The sequence below is a fragment of the Callospermophilus lateralis genome, chromosome 4 (assembly GCF_048772815.1).
Source record: "Callospermophilus lateralis isolate mCalLat2 chromosome 4, mCalLat2.hap1, whole genome shotgun sequence".
NCBI classification, from domain to species: domain Eukaryota; kingdom Metazoa; phylum Chordata; class Mammalia; order Rodentia; family Sciuridae; genus Callospermophilus; species Callospermophilus lateralis.
In genome coordinates, this window is record NC_135308.1 from 110,408,233 (window position 1) to 110,428,016 (window position 19,784).

A 19,784-nucleotide genomic window follows, 5' to 3' on the forward strand; every position below is an offset into this window, starting at 1 on the left:
ACTAGAAAATAAAGATTTAAAAAAAATTTTTTAAATAAATAAATAAATAAAAAAGGATGGGTGTGCAGCTTAGTAGTAGAATGCACCTGGGTTCAATCTCCAGTAAAGAGAGAAAGGTGGGGGAAGGATACAAAGTACAGTATCATCAGATCAGGAGTGGTCCTTCAAAGGATATTTCCTGGGACTCCATGTCAGATCTCTTCATCCTACAAGTTTGCCCTGGGTGATCTCATCCCCTATTATGGACTGTACCCCCTCATGAGCAGAGTACTCCTAAATCTTGCCTCTCTCCAGAGTTCCAGACCTATTTACACAATGAGCTGCTAGACATTTCTAAACATGAATGCTTTACCAACATTCCTCCACTCCCAAACTTGCCCTTTACTTATCTCAATTAGCAACCCAACCCAGTAACCCAAAACAAATCCAACAGCCATTCATTCACATTTCTTTCCCTTTCCTCCCACATTTAAACAATTGCCAAATTCTAGTACCATCTCCTGGATCCATCTGATCTTCTCATTTTCTGTCCCCGCTTCCCCACTCCCACCACTTCAGTGCAGAGCATTTAATAAACGGGGCAAAGCCTCCAGAGCTCTCTTCCACCTGGAGCAGAGTAAAAGGCAATGTACCAATGGTGGCTGTTATGTCATCCTTTGTCTCAGGATTAAATGTCTCTAGCCTATCCCTAATGGACACATGTAGCATGGGTGAGAAATAACATTATTTCAAGTTCCTGAGATTTGCTGGTTGCTTCTTAACTGATATACCTCCGTCTGTCCTGACTTTAATATACTACAAAGCTATAAGAGCCTCCCAACAGTCTCTCTCCCTCTATTCTAAATCCTCTCTTTTCATTAAATTTCCAGCATACCTTCTTTTCTAAAATACAAACTAATCAACCTATTTCCCTGATAAAAATCTTCTGAGGCACTGAGCGCAGTGGCACATGCCTGGAATCCCAGCAGCTCAGGAGGGTCTCAATAGTCATGAGAATTTCAATAGTCATGCAATAAATATTCTAATTTTTCAAATATTTTAATAAAATAAAACCTGACCATATATACAGCCTTTTCTCCAGTCATTCAAACTAACAAGTACTAAGCCAGCCTTGGCAACTTAGCGAGGCACTAAGCAATTCAGTGAGACTCTGTCTCTAAATAAAATACAAAATAGGGCTGGGGATGTGGCTGAGTGGTTGAGTACCCCTGAGTTCAATCCTCAGTACCAAAACTTCAGAGGCTCTGCCAGGCAACATGGCACATGCCTATAATCCAAGCTCTTTAGGAAGCTAAAGCAGTGGGATCCCAAGTTCAAGATCAAATTGGGCAATTCGGCTCTAGGCTTCACTCTGCTTTTGGAGTCCTGGGTTGCTCTGCTATACAGGTGTTAAAGATCCCTAGAGAGCGGGACTATCTCCTGAGCACCAGGAAATGTATGTACTAAGAATGAATTGATAACATTACTCAGAAACAAACAGAAAAAAGAAAACAAAGAAGCATACAAAGAAAATCAGAAGAATCAACAACTTTAAAAACCAAAGGGAGCACTGGATCACCTAGACAAAGAGGTAGAAGTGGCCCTTGGAGCAATGAGAGAAGGTTGTGTTCATGGGATAGAATTCAAAGTAGTTAGGGAAGGATGGAGCGCCAGTGCCAAGAAAATGATCCCTGGAAATCATCAGTTCTCACTTGCAGACTAAGTCAGATCTTGCAGCAAATCAAAAACCTGAGGTTGGAGGCTGGCAGTGAGTCAATAGATGGGAGACCCCTGGAATCCCTGCTACAAGCTATGAAACACTGATTTGCATTTGAGCATCAAGGCAGTGTGGGCTCTGGTTCAACATCCACTTCCCCAATGCCTGAGGATGGAAGAAAGCCCTGACCCCCAGGTCTGCTTTATGCTTGTGATCCTCCTGCCTCAGCCTCCTGAGTCACTCAAATTACAGGCATGTGCCACCAGGCCCAGCTTGAATGATTCTTCAAAACAATTAGACCTAAAGGAAAAAAAAAATACCAATGCATAAAAAGAGTATATTCCATACATTCCCATCATATGGAGCCTGCAATAATAGAAATCAGAAAGTGGTGTCTGGGTCTGAAAGAAGGAACTTGGAAATAAGGGAGAGGGAATTTTCTGGACAGGTGGAAATGCTCTTTCCTGTCTGATACAGTGGCCATCTGCCAATGAAACGGTAGTGGCTAGAGGGAGGTACCAAGGGATTGAACAACTTATTTAATTCTAACTAATTTACATTTTTTAAAGATGAAGCATACAGAATATTTTGCCCTTCAACACAACCTGTATTTCACTTTAATTTAAAATTGAGCATTGGGGCTGGGGATGTGGCTCAAGCGGTAGCGCGCTCGCCTGGCATGCGTGCGGCCCGGGTTCGATCCTCAGCACCACATACAAACAAAGATGTTGTGTCCGCCAAGAACTAAAATAAATAAATATTTAAAAAAAATAATAAAATAAAAAATAAAATTGAGCATTAAACAGAGATGTGCTATTGGTGCGAAATATGTCACAATTTGTTAAAAAGTAGTAAATTTTCTTATAATTCTGATCTAATTATGTATTGAAATAATAATATTTTAAATACATTATGTTCAAAATGCAATATGAGAATGTTTGTACCTGTTCCTTTTTGCTTTTCATAACGTGGCTATAAAAACTTGAAAATTAAGTGGGTAAAAATAAATAAAACTACATGGGTGGCTTCAAAAAAAAAAAAAAAAAAGCCAGCCTGGGTACCTAAGTGAGAAATAAAAATAAATAAATAAAGGTCCATAAATAAATTTTTAAAAAGTAAATAAATAAAAGCTCTAGGGATGTGGCTCAGTGGTAGAATGCCCCTAGGTTCAACCCCAAGTACCACAAAAGGAAGGAGAAAAAAAAAAAAAACTTCAAAAGCTATCTTTGCCTCAAAATATTCCAAATTCCTTAACTTAACTTATAAAGCCCACCATAAAAAGCAGGCCTTAACCCAATTACTATGTATAAAGCTCTAATAAAATTTTAAAAATTTTAAAAATCAGGCCCTACAGCTGTTGCAGCATCTAGTTCACCTTGAGAATTTCAATAGTCATGCAATAAATATTCTAGTTTTTTAAAATATTTTAATAAAATAAAACCTGGCTGTATATACAGCCTTTTATCCAGTCATTCAAACTAACAGTATTTAGACATAACAAAATCCATACATAATAACATTCTTTAATGTCCTTGAGGTTTTTGCCCAGGCTATTCTATATACTTAGAATGCCCTCCCAGGCACCATGTCTTTGTTTGCCTAGCCATAGGAGTCTTGTCAGCAGCTGTTCTACCCATTCTCTCAACAGCTATTCAAATTTGCCTCTCTTCTCAAAGATATTCTACCAACCCTTAACACACAAGCCCTCTACCCTAAGAGAGTAAGTCTCCTATATCACAGGGAATATAAATGTAACAATTATGGCAGGAATTCCCTCAAATTCCTTTGTTCAGATACCAAACACCCTTTCTTGAAAAAAAAACTTTTGAAGTTTTTTTTTTCCTCACCCTTTCTTGACCTTATCGTTCTTATCTTAATAAAGGAGAAAATAATGACTATAATTCTTCTACTTTTTCTCTACATGCTCAAGAATTTCACAAGATAATCACCTCTCTCTTCTTGTTCGCTGCCCTCAACATACAAATATGCTTGAGTCTCTCACCTTAAAACATTTCCTTGAGAGCTGGTGATATAACTCAGTGGTACTGCTCTTGCCCAGCATGCAAAAGCCCTGGGTTTGATCCCCAACACCACCAAAAAAAAAAAAAAAAGGAAAAAAAAACACTTCCTTGAACCCCATGTTCCCTCTCACTACTGTCCTTTCTCCATTTCACTGCATCACCTGGAAAGGCAGAGCTTGCTTACCATTTTTTCTTCCCTCCCACTTATTCCTTAATCCAATGCAGTTTGGCCTCTGTACTCATCAAGCCAGTGATTCTGCTCTCCCTGAAATTATTAATTACTTAAGTAACAAATTCAGTGAGCTTTTTTCTTTCTTTATCAGACTTAAACTTCCCCCCACATCTGATAACTATTACTACCTTCCTCCTTCTTGAAAGTCTCCTAGTTCTCATCACACATACATTACTGGCTTTCCATCTTTCTGGCCTCCTCTGATTCCTTCCAGAGCTCCACTTTGACCAGTTACACCTTTAACTGCCGGTGTTCTCCAAAGCTGTCTCCTCCACCCACTCTTCATGCCCCTTAGCTGACCCAAACCCATCACCTCAACTTCAGTGTATACTGCTGATTCCCAAATCTCTCTTCAGCCCCCAATTCTTCTCTCGACCTCCATACTAGTATATCCAAATGCCTACTATGAATTTATTTCCATGATTCCACAGGTACCTCAAATTCAACCAGTCTAAAACTTTTTATTCCCAAACAAGCATTTTCCTATATTCCCTAATTCACTGATATCACTAAGTTGTCTTGGCACCCAGAAAAATAGAAGTCATCCAAGGGATCACCCTTACCACTATTCATTCTCTCTCTGCCTAAGTTTGTCTGTCTGTCTCTGTCTCTCTCTCTCTCTCTCTCTCTCTCTCTCTCTCTCACAATCTCCATGTCTAACAGATTGTATCTTTTTTAAAAAAAGAGAGAGAGAGAATTTTTTAATATTTATTTTTTAGTTTTCAGTGGACACAACATCTTTATTTCATTTTTATGTGGTGCTGAGGATCAAACCCAGCACCCCTGCGCATGCCAGACGAGCGCGTTACCACTGAAGCCACATCCTCAGCCCCAGATTGTATCTCTTAAATATCACTTGAATCCATCCATCACTGTACATTTACATGACCACTTTGGACTTTTTATGTGGATTACTGTGACTGTCTCTAAATGAATTCTCTGATCCCAATCTATTTTGTAATGTAGTCCTCCAATTGCTATAAGTGATATTTTTTAAAAAGTAAATCCTCTCATAGTTTAAGACATATTCAAAACTTTTTTGCCTATCAGGGGCTTCAAGACTGGGCCCCTACCTATACAGCTTTTTCTCTAATCTCCAGAAACATCCATTCTATACCTTGCAGTCTGGTAAAAGCCCCATGCTGCTCTGTTCTACACTTCCACCCTTACATACGCAGTTCCTCTCTACAACTTTCTTCCTCATACTTCTCCACCTAGCTAATCTCTAGTGGTCCTTCAAGATTCAGCTGGAGCATTATCCCCTGACAGAAAGTTTTTCCAGACTTCCTTTGTGCTCCAAAGCACCCTTATACATTCCTCTCAGTGTTCATTAGACTAGAGAGTTGCTGACTGACTTGTTTGAACTCTTTTAAAAGTAAGTAGTGGTCAGTTGTTTGTTTCTGTTTTTTTAACCCTAGCACCTAGAATTGTAGCCATTTAAATGCTGGTTGAATTAATGAATCCATTGAGATAAATTCAAACTTCACCCTCTTCTGAAGAGCTTAATCTAATTTGCCATTTTGAGCTAACTATCCCTCCTCTTCATTCTCATATTTTTATCACCTCTTTGTCACACTTATTACCTTGTAGTTCATTTACTTTTTTGTAATCTTCAATAAATCACAAGCTTTTTTTTTTTAGAGTAAGGGCAATGTCCCATTTATCCTGGTATTCTCAGCATGTGACTTAATAACAAATAAAGCACCTATTAAATGTTTGAGTGAATGAAAGAGAATGCTTTTTCATGAATTTTCTTGACCTTAGATCCTTACTCAGGAAGCAATTCTGTAATATTAATTAAAGATCCCTCTTTCTACTGGGCATGGTGGCATATACCTGTAATCCCAATGACTAAGGAGGCTGAGGTAAGACTGCAAATTTGAAGTCAGCCTCAGCAACTTAACAAGACCTTCAGTCACTTAGCAAGACCCTATCTAAAAATTCTAAAAAATGTTTTAAAAGGGCTGAGAAGTGGGTAGCTTTATGATAAACTACTCCTGGGTTCAATCCCTCAAACCCCACCCCACTCCAAAAAAAAAGAGAGAAACGAGAAGGTCTAGAAACTCTTATTTAAGAGTGTACTGTCCTTGACTGGGATTGTGGTTCAGCAGTGGAGGACCCGCCTGGCACGTGCAAAGTCCTGGGTTCGATCCTCAGTACCACATAAAAATAAATAAAGGTATTGTGTACAACGACAACTAAAAAATAAATATTAAAAAAAAAAGAGTGTACTGCCTTGAAAGAAAACATATATTACTCTAAAATATACTAAAAAACTGACAGTTTCTTTGATTTCTAAGCTAATACTATATGACAGGTACACAGTGCTCCAAAGCAGTTAAGTAATAGGGTTACATTTGTGTTAAGTGAAAAAGAAAGGGTTGGTAAAGTGAAACAGTGGCAAGTAAACACCCACAATTCTCCCAATTCCCCCCTGCCCCGCCTCAACCATTCTTTTTTTAGTACCTTTATTTATTTATTTATTTTTAATGTGGTGCTCAGGATAGAACCCAGTGCTTCACACATGCTAGGCAAGTGTTCTACCCCTGAGCTACCACCACAGCCCCACCAACAATTCTTAATTGAAAAGATACCATCTTTCCAGAGGGCCTCACAAGGGTTCTAACCATAAGTAAATGGGGTAAAGTTGAATTTCAGTCACCTACTGTAGACAATGAATAAAATACAAGTCAACAAAAAGAGAATAAAGAAAAGAGACTCTATGGCCTGGAACAAATTACAGATCTGAATAGATACTATAGCTGGGTCCAGTCAGTCCAATAAATTGAAAAAAAAAAAAAAAATTGCCATTTTTTCCCAACCAATGAGAAACTAAGAAACAGAAAAACAAGAAAGCAGTATTAATTCCTAAGAGAAATGGCAGAGAGAGGAATAGAGAACACATAGAAATAAAGGACAAGAGTCTGACAATAAAATTGTTCCCGGTTTTAATAGCACTAGAGAATACTATTTACAGACTAATAATTCTATAACGTTTAACAAACTGTCTTTCTGTGAAATAGGTTATGCTTGCTGACTATGGCCATAAAACAGAGGTAAATATATCCCAGCTACCTGGAAAGTATGTATACTAATACATACTTTTTATCCCTCTTTTGTATAATCTACCTACATGTAAATAGAACAAAATATTGAACCTAGTCTCAGAATCCATTAAGCACATCTTCAATCATGAGTACATTTCAAAACAATATATGTATCAAGAAGTATTACCGTATCTAACCTAAAGGATAACTCTAAAAGTCAGTTTTCTTTTACACTAAATGGAAGCAGACCATCAACCCCATTTTGCACATAGAGACACTGATTCAGCAGAGTTAGGGCTGAGGACGTAGCTCAGAGGTAGAGTACTTGTCTACCCTGTGTTTAATCCCATCAAAGGGGGTTGGGGAGAGAAAAGTAAAGAAAATGGGGAAAGAAACAGACTTAATGGGGGTGAATCAACAAAGCCTCAGAACTTTTATTTTTTATTTTATTTTATTTTATTTTTTGGTGGTGGTGATCCTACTGGGTTGAACCCAGAGGCACTCTACCACTGAGCTACATCCCTAACTTCTTTATTCTTTAGAGAGACAAGGTCTCACTAAGTTGCGAAGGTTGGCCTCAAATACGCAATCCTCCTGCCCCAGACTCCTGAGTCACTGAATTTATAGGTGTGGGCCACAGTGCCCAGCTGCCTCTGGTAATCAACAGGGTTAAAAATGCAAAGCTTGGGGCTGGCGTTGTGGCTCAGTGGCAGAGCGCTTGCCTAGCACGTGTGAGACACTGGGTTCAATTCTCGGCAACACATAAAAAATAAAGGTATTGTGTCCATCTACAACTAAAAAGTAATTTAAAAAAAAAAAAAAAGCAAAGTTTTAATCATGTAGCTAATTTTACTCCCTCATGCAAAAACCAAACATACGTATCTTTCAAGATTTCTCCTATGGGAGCGGGGGTGTTGTTTGTGGCTCAGTGGTAGAGTACTTGCCTCACATGTATGAGGCATTGGGTTTGATCCTCAGCACTGCCGCAGTCCGGCTGCAGCAAAATATCCGGGGGGTGAAGAATAACTTGTGTATGTTGATGCAGCAGGAATAGGAGCCGTTTATTGTAGAATAAGAGCGGTATTTATACATTTTACACAGCTTATCTAATTAGCATAAAATAGATACAGCAGTCAACCAATAAGGAATCTCCACACTTAATGGCTCGCTTTTGTTACTTCACAAACCACTCCCTCTGGCATTTTGCCAGGCGCCATCCAGACTTGTTTACAGACTCTAACACAGCACCACACAAAAATAAATAAAATAAAGTTTAAAAAAAAAAAAAAAAGAGTTATCCGATCATATTTGTCAAATCTACTTAATTTTTCAGTCATCATACTTTATTAAAAATAAAAATACTTGGACTAGGGTTGTGGCTCAGTGACAGAGCACTTGCCTAGCAAGTGTGAGGCCCTGGGTTCGATTCTCAGCACCACATAAAAATAAATAATTAAATAAAGGTATAGGGCTGGGGTTATAGCTCAGAAGTACAGCACTTGCCTGGCACATGTGAGGCACTGGGTTCAATCCTCAGCACCACATAGAAATAAATAAATAAAAGTATTTTTAAAAGACTTTAAAAAATAATAAAGATATAATAATATTTTTTAAAGTTTAAAAATAAAAACATTTCCTCATTATTATTCAGGGAAAATAGTACAAGTACAAACCTCTTATTCCTATTTCTTCATGGTCAAAAATACAGCTGGTATAGAATACAAAACACAAAGAATAACCTTTGGGTTTTTTTCTTGCAAACTCAGGGTCTTGCACCAGGCAAACACCAGACAGAACTTTAATGGTAAAGGAAGCAAAGGCAAAGTTCAGGGTCTCAGTTACCTCAAGCTTTGGTACAGCTTTCTATCCCATATTCAGATTCAAGAACAATCTCTCTAGGTTACAGTATTAGCTAGGAGAGGCAAAACTGGCAAAATCACAACTTAGACCATACACCACTGGAACACTTGCCTCAAACCATTTCTTTCTCTTTTCCTTACAGCCTGTAGAGGAATAGAACAAAATCACATACTCTGGAGAGCTCTTTTGGCACTACAGAGATCACGATCCTAGCAATTTTAACTTCGTGTGAGAAGAAACTCAGAATGGAAAGTATAGAACCAAAAGCTTTGTGGAAATCGGTTCCAAAAAGGCAAAGTGAAAGGTTTTAGATGCCTTTGAAGGAATTTAGAACATGATCTAATCCAGTGATGGTCTTTGTGTGGTGGTGGTTTTGCGGTAGAGAGGTGTTCAAGGAGAAACCGTGGTGTATTTGAAGGCAGCAAAGTTAGATAACGAGGATGGTGAAAGAACACATAACGGGATCTGTAACTGAAGTCTACCCCTGAGAACAAAAAGAGTAACAGCAAAATATAAGACAGGTAAGATACAGTGGCCAGCAAAACCTTAGCTTTTGTACAAAAGACATTAAGCGGTTTTAAGCAGGAGAAAATAACAGACTATTTTCTTTGGGTAAGGGTAAACAACTAAGTGAAAGATTGGAAGGAGCAAGACTAGAGCAGGGAGGTCAGCTGAAGGCCATAACAGTTGTAGAGATGAGAGATGATGATCTCCTGAACTAAAGAAGTGGCAATGATGATGGAGACATGGAAAGATTCAAGAGCAATTAAAGAGAATATGAGTTACAGCCAGGCACAGTGGCACATGCCTGTGATCCCAGCCACTAGGGAGGCTGAGGCAGGTGAATCCCAAGTTCAAAGCCAACCTCAGCAAATAAGCGAGGTCCTAAGCAACATGGTGGCAAACACCTATAATCCCAGCAAGCTGGGAAATTGAGGTAAGAAGATTATAAATTTGAGGTCAGCCTCAGCAACTTAGCAAGACTCTCAGCAACTCAGTGACACCATCTCAACATAAAAAAATAAAAAGGACTAAGGATGTAGTTCAGTGGTAAAGTACTCCTGGGTTCAGTCCCCAGTGCGGAAAAAAAAAAAAAAGAGAGAGAGAGAGATATGAGTCTATATAACAACCAGATAATAAAGAGTAAGAGAAATTCAAGTTTAACATACAAGTTTCTGGCTTATACAACTAAGTGGTATAAGGACAAAGAAAATTGGGGAAAATATTTTTTGTTGTGTTTTTGTTTCATAGTTTTGGGGATTAAACCCAGGGTCTCATTCATGCTAGGCAAACACACTACCACTGAGCTAAACCCTCAGGCCTGAAAAATTATTTTTGCTTTGGTTATATTGAAAGGAGAGGTTGAGGTACTGCGTAACAGCCAAATGGAAATGTTCAAGAGACCAGTGAATAAATGAGCCTGGAGCTCAGGGAAGAGATTAGAACTGGAGAAAGACACACAAAATGTCTCAGTTTATAGTAATAAATGCTAAGTGAAGTCATCAGAGTGGATTAGAGTATCAGATCATGAAATGTCATCCAAGAGAACTGACCAAAGACATCAGAAACACCTGGAATGTTTGTTAATACATGAATTCCTAGGCTCCTTCCAAAATGTACGAAATCATAATCTCTGGAATAGAGTCAGACACCCAAATTTCATTCATTTAATACATGTGCAAAGAGAGACTATCATAGACATTAGGAATACAATAGTTAATAACAAGGTCCTTACTCTCATAGGTTTTAAGTTGTATGTATGGACCAAACTACGGAAAAAAAAAAAAAAATCAAACAAAATAACTTTAAAGTTTGACAATTTTGGATAAGGTGCTCAGGGAAGGTCTATGAAGGAATGATGAGTTTAGACTGAAAAGGTAAAGGAAGGTGAAGACCTGGAAGACTATTATATACAGCATAAGGATTTATAATAAGTACAAAGGTCCTAGGGAAGAGAAAAGCCATGGTGGCTGAAGCATAAGAAGGAAAACGTGACACAAAGTAAGTTTCAGAAGGCTAGCAAAGGGTTTTATAAACCATATATACATATATTATTTTTTTACCCAAGTACAGGGGATTGAACCCAAGTAATACTAGTGACACATGCTAGGCAAGTGATCTACTACTAAGCTTTACCTACAAACATTTCTTCTTCTTCTTTTTTTTTTTTTTTTTTTAATTTTTGTTTTGAGTCAAGGCTTGCTAAATTGCCCAGGCTGACCTCAAACTTGTGATCCTCCTACCTCAGTCTCTCAAGTAGCTACAATTACAGGCAAGCACCACTAAGCACAGCTATAAACCATATTCTTAACAAATTCTCCAAGATGCTATGTCACCAGATTTAAGAACCAGAGAAGGGGCTGGTGATGTGGCTCAAGTGGTAGCGCACTCGCCTAGCATGCGTGAGGCACTAGGTTCAATTCTCAGCACACATAAAAATAAAAAATAAAGATATTGTGTCCACCTAAAACTAAAAAAAATATATATTAAAAAAAAAAAAGAACCAGAGAAGCCTGGTATGGTGACATACACCTGTAATTCCAACAACTCCAGAGGCTAAAGCAGGAGGACTGCAGGTTTGAAGCCAGCCTCAGCAACATAGGGAAGCCTTCAGCAACTCAGCAAAACCCTGTCTCAAAATAAAAAAAAAAAAGATAAAAAGGGCTGGAGTGTAGCTCAATGGTAAAGCTGCAGAAAAACAGAATAAGGCAAGGATGAAAAGAGGTTCATTAGAATTTATAAGGTCCACCACATTCTATCTATTGATTTTGATAGATGTGCTGGGGCTGCTTCTTCAACTGCATTAGAAAAAGTAAATAGCCACTGCTTTTATGGTGTACATTCACCTGCTACCCACTCACAACACACTGCTTTCTGAAAATTGATTACTGTCCTAAATTTTCTTCTTCTTTTTTTTTTTTTTTTTTTTTTTACACAGAATCACAAAGATAGGATAAGAAGTACAATGTCCCAGGATAGGGAGAAAATATTTTAAGTATATCCAGTATTAAGTTTGGATTGTCAGTGCCTTGATTATTTTCCTCCCAGTTCTTATTAAGCTTACAAAAGCTTTCACAAGTATCAGCTGGGCACAGTGGCGCAAGCCTATCTGTAATCCCAGCTGCTGGGGAGGCTGAGGCAGAAGGATCGAGAATTTAAAACCCACCTCAGCAACTTAGTGAGGCCCTGTCTAAATAAAATATTAAAAAAGGGCTGGGGAGGGGTTGTGGCTCACAGGTAGAGCACTCACCTAGCATGTGTGAGGCACTGGGTTCAATCCTCAGCACCACATAAAAATAAAGATATTTTGTCCACCTATAACTAAAAAATAAAAATAATAATAATTTTAAAGAAGGGCTGGGGAGCCAGGCTCAGTGGCCTACACCTGTAATCCCAGCAGCTCAGGGGCTGAGGCAGGACAATCCCAATTTCAAAGGCAGCCTCAGTAATGGTGAGGCCAAGATGCTAAGCAACTCAGAACCGGTCTCTAAATAAAATACAAAAAAGGGCTGGGGATGTGGCTCAGTGGTTATGTGCCTCAGTGGTTAAATGTTGCCATCAACATGAAACATACCAAAAACATCCACTCAAGGAAGATAATGGACCAAGCAGCAGAGGAAACTAGCTCTATTCTCTCTCTCTTTCCTCTTTTTTTTTTTTTTTGGGGGGGGGGATGGTACCAAGTTCAATCCCTGGTACAATAAAAAAGAAAAAAAAGGGGGGGGGTAGGAGATATGGCTCAGTGGTTAAGTGACCCTGGGTTTAATCCCCGATACAAAAAAAAATTTTTTTTCCACAAATCTGAACCACCCTTCTCCAAGGCATCAAGGATTACTTGACACCTATAATGCTGTTCATATGCCAAAATTTTGCATAAATTCTTATAAATGACTTAAACAAAAATAATGCCCCAACAAATATATAAACTGCATATTTGAAACACCAAGTATATTAATATACACATTGGCATTGTTTTAAAGCTCATTGAGCTTTTAGCAAGGAGAAAGTGCTCTGCAGATATGCAATATGGTTTTGATCATTAGTGAAAATAAACTGCAGCATAAATGTTGCTATCAACATGAAACATATCAAAAACATCCACCCAAGGAAGATAATGGACCAATAAGCAGAGGAAATTTGTTAATGAAGTTCAAACAGTTTACCTCTATTACCTTTTTTTTTTTTTTTGCTGGGGCAGGTACCAGGGATTGAACACCAGCCACATCCCCAGCCCCATTTTATATTGTATTTAGAGGCAAGGTCTCACTGAGTTGCTTAGGGCCTTGCTAAATTGCTGAAGCTGGCTTTGAACTCTTGATCCTCCTGTGTCAGTTTCCGGAGTCCCTAGAATTACAGGCATGCGCCACCCCGGTGGGCTTATCTCTATTCTCTACATTAGGTAAGAACAGTTCAGAAGACTAACAGAAGGAGCAGCCCTGGGAATATAGCTCAGTTGGTAGAGTGCTTGCCTCACATGCACAACGCCCTGGGTTCATCAAACCCCAGTACCACAAAAAAAAAAAAAAAAAAATTTAAAAAAGAGACAAGGAGCAAAATTACCTCCAAAAGATCAAGACAGAATTTGGTTTGCAGGCTGTTTTTCTTTTTCTCTACCCACTAGAAACTCATAATTAAGTATCAATTAGAAATAAACTGAGTTGGGCTGGGGATTTAGCTCAGTGTTAGAGCACTTGCCTAACATGTGCAAAATCCTGGATTTGATCCCCAGCACCAAAAATAAAGACTCAAAGTGAGTTCCTTTATTTTTTTTTTTAATATTTATTTTTCAGTTTTCGGCGGACACAACATCTTTGTATGTGGTGCTGAGGATCAAACCCGGGCCACACGCATACCAGGCAAGTGCGCTACCATTTGAGCCACATCCCCAGCCCCGAAGTGAGTTCCTTTAAACCCTGCTGATTATCTCACTAACCATTACACTTTAAGTTCTACAGAATAAACACAAAGCTGGGATGTAGCTCAGTGGTAGAACACTTGCCTAGCATGTACAAATCCTCAGTTTGATTCCCCAGCACCACACACACATACACAAATATATACATAAATGTATGTATGGATATCTGTATATGTGTATATACACACACACATATATATATATACGAATGATAAGGACCTTAAGCTGATAACTTTCGAGACCTCAGAGCAAGGTACAAAATTATAGTGTTTACTTGCTGGCAAAAGACCGAGGTCTCCAAGAAAGCTATAAGACATACTTTTCACGCAAAGAGAGAAATGAAGAATTATAACATCTGTCCAGGTTAGGAAAAAGAACTTCCGGGAGCATTTACCAACTAGCTCCTTTTTTTTCCTCTAAGAAAACACCCAGAAATGCCTAAAAACTGTACCCCATGAGCCATGCACAGTGAGCCATGCACAGTGGTGCACACCTGTAATCCCAGCAGCTCGGAGGCTGAGGCAGGAGGATCACAAGTTCAAAGCCAACCTCAGAAATTTAGGACCTAAACTGCTTAGTGAGACCCTGTCTCAAAATTTAAAAAAGGACTGGGGACGTGGCTCAGGAGTTAAGTGCCTCTGAGTTCAATCCCCAATGCAAAAAAAAAAAAAAAAAAAAAGTCACTAAAAGACTGTTAAATGAAATGGTTTTCAGTTTGGGTTTGGGTTTTGTGGTACCAGGGATTGAACCCAGGGGGACTCAACCACTGAGCTACATCCTCAGTCCTTTTTTATATGTTACATCAAAAGAGGGTCTGAATTACTTAGGACCTTACTAAATTGCTGAGGCTGGCTTTGAACTCTCAATCCTCCTGTCTCAGCCTCCAGAGCCACTGGGATTACAGGTGTGTGCCACCTTGTCCAGCAAGTGGAATATTTTCTACACAGAGGGTAAAAAGGATACAGCAGAGGGAAAAGACACAGGCCGCTGGGTATGAAGTTGTCTAAAATTAGATACACCAACTGTGTTCATACACACATCTTCAAGCAATGAGTCTAGTTATTTTTCTTACTTGTAAATTGGCAATACATTCCACATAGAGACAGAGTTCTTTACCCAATCTTACAAAGATGCTCAGAAAAACCCTTAAAAATAAAATTGGGACTGGGGTTGTGGCTCAGTTGTAGAGCGCTTGCCTAGCATGTGTGAGGCACAGGGCTCGAATCTCAGCACCACATATAAATAAATTAATAAAGGTCCATCAACAACTAAAAATATATAATTTTAAAAAATTGTCCCACAAAATTCTCTCCTTTGCAATTACTGAAACCATATAATGAAAATTCAACACTTTTCCCCTCTTCCTCAAAAACCTACTTTTTCCTGAAAGTTTATCAGTCATTAAGAAATTGCTATGTACACTGAAGCATTGTCAGTAAATAGTATTTATCTAAAATTGAGAATATGACACAGAGAGGTTTAAGTGTCCTGAGGACCTGAGAAAAATTTCTTAGAAATTTTATGAAAGGGGCTGGGTATGTGGCTCAAGCGGTAGCACGCTCGCCTGGCATGCGTGCGGCCCAGGTTCGATCCTCAGCACCACATACAAAAACAAAGATGTTGTGTCCGCCAAAAACTGAAAAATATTAAAATTTAAAAAAAATTATGAAAGAACTTAAAAATGGGCAACAGAAAGTTTGGTAGAAGCTTTTTCCAGATATGCCTAAATTGTGTCAGAAATTATTCACAAAACAAAAACTACTAATATACTTCTGATGCTGTTACTTCTTTACACTAGTATCAGAACCACATCCAGGGGCTGGGGATGTGGCTCAAGCAGTCCGCTCGCTTGGCATGCATGCGACCCGGGTTCGCTCCTCAGCACCACATACAAACAAAGATGTTGTGTCTGCTGACAACTAAAAAATAAATGTTTAAAAAAAAAAAAAAGAACCACATCCAGTCAAATGCATATCAGATCTCCCCCACACACTTTTGTGTGTGTGTGTGTGTGTGTTTGTGTGTGTGTGTGTGTTTGTGTGTGTGTGAGAGTGAGAGATGCTGGGGATTGAACCAGGGCCTTGTGCATACAAGGCAAGCACTCTCCCAAATGAGCTATATCCCCAGCCCATCGGATCCCCAATCTTTAATTCCACAGGAGCTATTCTCTCACAGGCCTAGCAGCTTTCAATGTCCTGGAAGATGTTTAATTAAAAGACATAACTTTGCCACAATCTTCCTGCAAAAGAGTTTAAAAAAAAATTAAAAAAAAAAAAAATCACACCTCATTCTCGGCCTTCTAAACTGGAGAAGAGTAGCCAAGACTGCTCCAAAGAAAAATCTCATCCAGTGCACTCTTAGCCAGAAAGTCAATGAAGGTAACAAATGCACCAGTCAAGAAGCAAAAAGATAAATGAGGGATAATCCATGTAACTCAGAGGGCCTGTTCCTTTTATTCTCAAATGTAACGTAGATTAGTTACTGAAAATGCTCCCCAAAATGAATGTTAAAAAAAAAAAAAAATTAAATGTGCTCTAAAACCAAATACTCCACTATTTTTTTTTTAATTTATTTTTATGTGGTGCTGAGGATCAAACCCAGGGCCTTGCATCTGCTAGGCACACGCTCTACCACTGAGCCACAACCCCAGCCCAAATACTCCACTATTGTTAGAGAAATCTATTCTTATAAATTTTTAGCTTGACTGTTATTTACATGAGGAAGGTAACCCATAAGGTCAGGACTACCTATATTAATATCTTCAGTCTACTGAAAACTTCAGTGAAACCAGTTTACTCAACTTTCTTGGTGCAAAAGAAGTAAGAATAGTGAAATGTATCTCCGCAGGTTGTGAATCAATCTCAGAAGAAGAGCCCAGCCTATGTAAAAATTTTAGCCCCACAAAACCTAAGACCACCGACAATAAAGATCTCTACACTCCATCCTCCTCTCTGCCTTTAGAGTACTTTTTATTCAGTGACCTGAAAACACACAGACTGTCAAAAAAAGAGACATCCCAAGAACTAACAGAAAAAAAATCTCAACTTTTTCAATGAGTACCTTACAAAATCCTAGTGAAAACCCATCCCACACCCCAAGGACAACCAATCGAAATCAGAAACTTATTCAAGGAGAGTTCAAGAACAGAGCAGGGGGCTGGGGTTGTAGCTCAGTAGTAGAGCCTTCTCTCACACATGTAAGGCACTGGGTTCGATCCTTAGCACTACATAAAAATAAATAAATAGAATAAAGGTATTGTGTCTATCTACAACTAAAAACATTTTTTAAAAAGAGAACAGAGCAGGGCCAACAACTATAGTCCCAGTTATTTCAGATGATGAGGCAGAAAGACAGCCTAAGCCCAGAAGCTCAAGAACAGACACTAAAATAAGACCCTATCTCAACAATATAAAAGAAAAAACGCTCACCTAGTCGGTCAACATATCTGTTGAGTACTACTGCATGTCAAGTGCTGTGCTAAAATTATATTAACTACAAGATGATACAGCAACTACAAAAAATCTGCATTCCTAAAATTTACTTTCTTTTGGGGGGAAATGAAAATATACAAAACATTATAGGTCAACAAGGAGTAAGGAAAAAATAGAGCAGAAAAGTAGAAATGGAAAAGGGAATTATGTAAATTATGTGAGGCCATTCTTTGCAATTCAGGTAGCCAAGGAAATGTCACTGTTACTGACAGCTGAGTAAAAATCTGAAATCTGAAGGAGGTAAGGGGACAGACAGGCTGTGATACTTTAAAAGGGAAAGGTGATCCAAAAGGTACAAGCAAAGAATCTCTTGAGGCAGAAGTGCACCTAGGATGCTCAAGAAACAGCCAGGAAGCCAGCATGTATGTTGGAGGAAAGACAAGCTACAAATATAGAACCTTAAGGGCAAATCTAACAACTGCTTTTATTCTGAATAAGAAAGGAAATCATCTCTTATGACTCCTTTTCATTAAAAAATATCAGGCATGACATTTTTATTAAGTAAATTTTAAATTTTTTGTTTTAAATTATGAAGCTCTACAGATGAACTGGCACTGAAACTCTGAAATTTAACTTTTGCTGCCAGAGTTCATCAGACCTTCAAGAAAAATTCTCTCGAATCTTAATCCCTATGGAAAACAGCATGGAGTCAAATACAAAAAATGAACTGAATTAATCTAACCTACAGCTTTGCACCTCTATTTTTTGTCTTGATGTCGCAGGCTCTAAAAGGGGGGAAAGGTATCATATTGAACAAAAGGGGGGGAAATGCATTAGGAAGAGGAACCACAAACAACTAATTCAAGTACCAATCTGACTATTTGAAAATATAATAAAATCCTAGGAATCTGTGAAATTCCTGAAGTGGAACCTGTCACCTTCCTCCACCCTGTGTTTCCATGCTGCCTACAGCCATTAGGCTTCTGAAGCCTCTTCGAAAAAAATATATATTAGGACATTCATCCAACTGAAATCTGAGTTTAAATTTTTTCGGTTTTCTCCCTTGGGTTTTAATGCAGCTCCAGGGCCGTTACTGGGTCATTTCTAATCATTATCCAAGAAAAATTCAGTTCTGACTAAATATTCTTTGGAGTTGTACGTCAATGCTCACAAATGCTGAAAAAATGTTAGCCTTTTGAGAAATCGAATCGAAAAGGGTTTTCAGGGGCTGAAGAGTGAGTTATCAGCTTAGTGTAGGCCCAACTTTTTTTTTTTTTAAGCTCCAGAAACGTCCCCCAGCACGTGCCGCCTCAAATCCCTGTCCCTATTATAAGGGACACCAACAGAATTTGAAGCACTTCAACATCTCTCCGTCTCATTTTTTCAAGGCTCGAAAGATAAACGGACACCCGAGAAACACATGGAAGCTAGTCACCCTCAAGCACTGCCAAGGGCGCAACAGTTTTTAGGTCCGACCGCACAGGCCACAGGTGGCGCCAGCACCCCCGCCCTCTGCCCCGCGGTCCCCGCTTCTCGCCTGCGCTCCCGGCGCACACTCGGGGTGTCTCCGACCTCGGGGCGGTCCTTCCCGGGGACTCCGGCCCTGACCCACCGCCCCCGGCCCGGCAGCTCCAGCGTGGGACACCCAGGCCAAGAGGCCTTCGCCCTCCCACCCACCCGTCCGCGCGGCCGCCACGCCCCCGCCCCACGGGCCGCCCGCCCCCTCGGCCGCGAGGTGACCTCACCTCACGCGGGCCGTAGCGGGGAGGGCGCCAGCGTCTCCGCCCGCCGCCCGGGCCCACGGCCGCTCGGCTGCGGCTCGGCCCCGACGGCCGGCGGCGGCGCGCTTCTGGGGGCGGGCTCTTCTTGGAGGGGGTTTCCCCGGGGCCCAGGGCGGGGGAGCAGGGGGGACCGGGGCGGGGGAGGGGAAAGGGACTTGGGAAGGAGGGGGGGGAGAGGGGAAGAAAAGGGGGGAACCAAACCCGGAAAGGGAGAAAAGGGGGGAGGGGGAAAATCAGAAGGGGAAGAAAGGCCCAGAGTCCGCCCCCCGCTGCAGCCTGCGCGATGCGTCACTACGGCGTAGTCGTCACCGCGTCTTGCGCTACGCGTGTCTCTGCTTCCTGTGTGCGCCTCTTCACGCCCGCGGGCACCCACTCACAATCAACGTGCGCGCCGCCAGAGGCGTGCTGTCTCTCGCTCCCGGGTGTGTGGTCATACTTCCAACCCAGATTCCCTAGGGTCTTCGGTCCACCTTAGGTTTAAACATAATGCCAATAATAACTGAGGAATTTCAAAACAGTCTTTCACTTAGGACAGTAACTTCTGCGCCCAAAAGAGAACACATACTCAATAAATATTTGTATAAATAAAGAAAAAAACTGACTTGGGAGAAACTCATCGTTATTAAAAATCTCTTCTTACCGTCACCCATTCCTCAAGATACCGTTCTTTTTCTTAATAGTCATCTTAAATTTCGCCTTTCTATCCAGATGGAATCAGTCCCGTTATTGATTATGAGTATTTGGATAATTTAATGACCAACTTCCTAAAAGAAGCCCTGCACTTTACATTGATGTAATTCC

The 19,784-nt window shown here is 39.9% G+C and overlaps 1 protein-coding gene across 13 annotated transcripts in view; it reads right to left on the reverse strand.

Annotated features, from left to right (window-relative positions):
• R3hdm2 (R3H domain containing 2) overlaps positions 1 to 19,244 on the reverse strand; it is a 150,329-nt gene extending 131,085 nt beyond the window's left edge. For 8 of the 13 annotated variants that reach the window (XM_076854751.1, XM_076854755.1, XM_076854753.1 and 5 more), the window contains exon 1: positions 18,948 to 19,244. The gene's annotated coding sequence lies outside the window, so the exon portion shown is untranslated. Of the gene's footprint in view, positions 1 to 18,739; positions 18,846 to 18,947 lie in introns of those variants that run through there. The other 5 variants (XM_076854759.1, XM_076854758.1, XM_076854756.1 and 2 more) reach the window with 2 other exon arrangements.
• Positions 19,245 to 19,784: the final 540 nt, after the last annotated feature.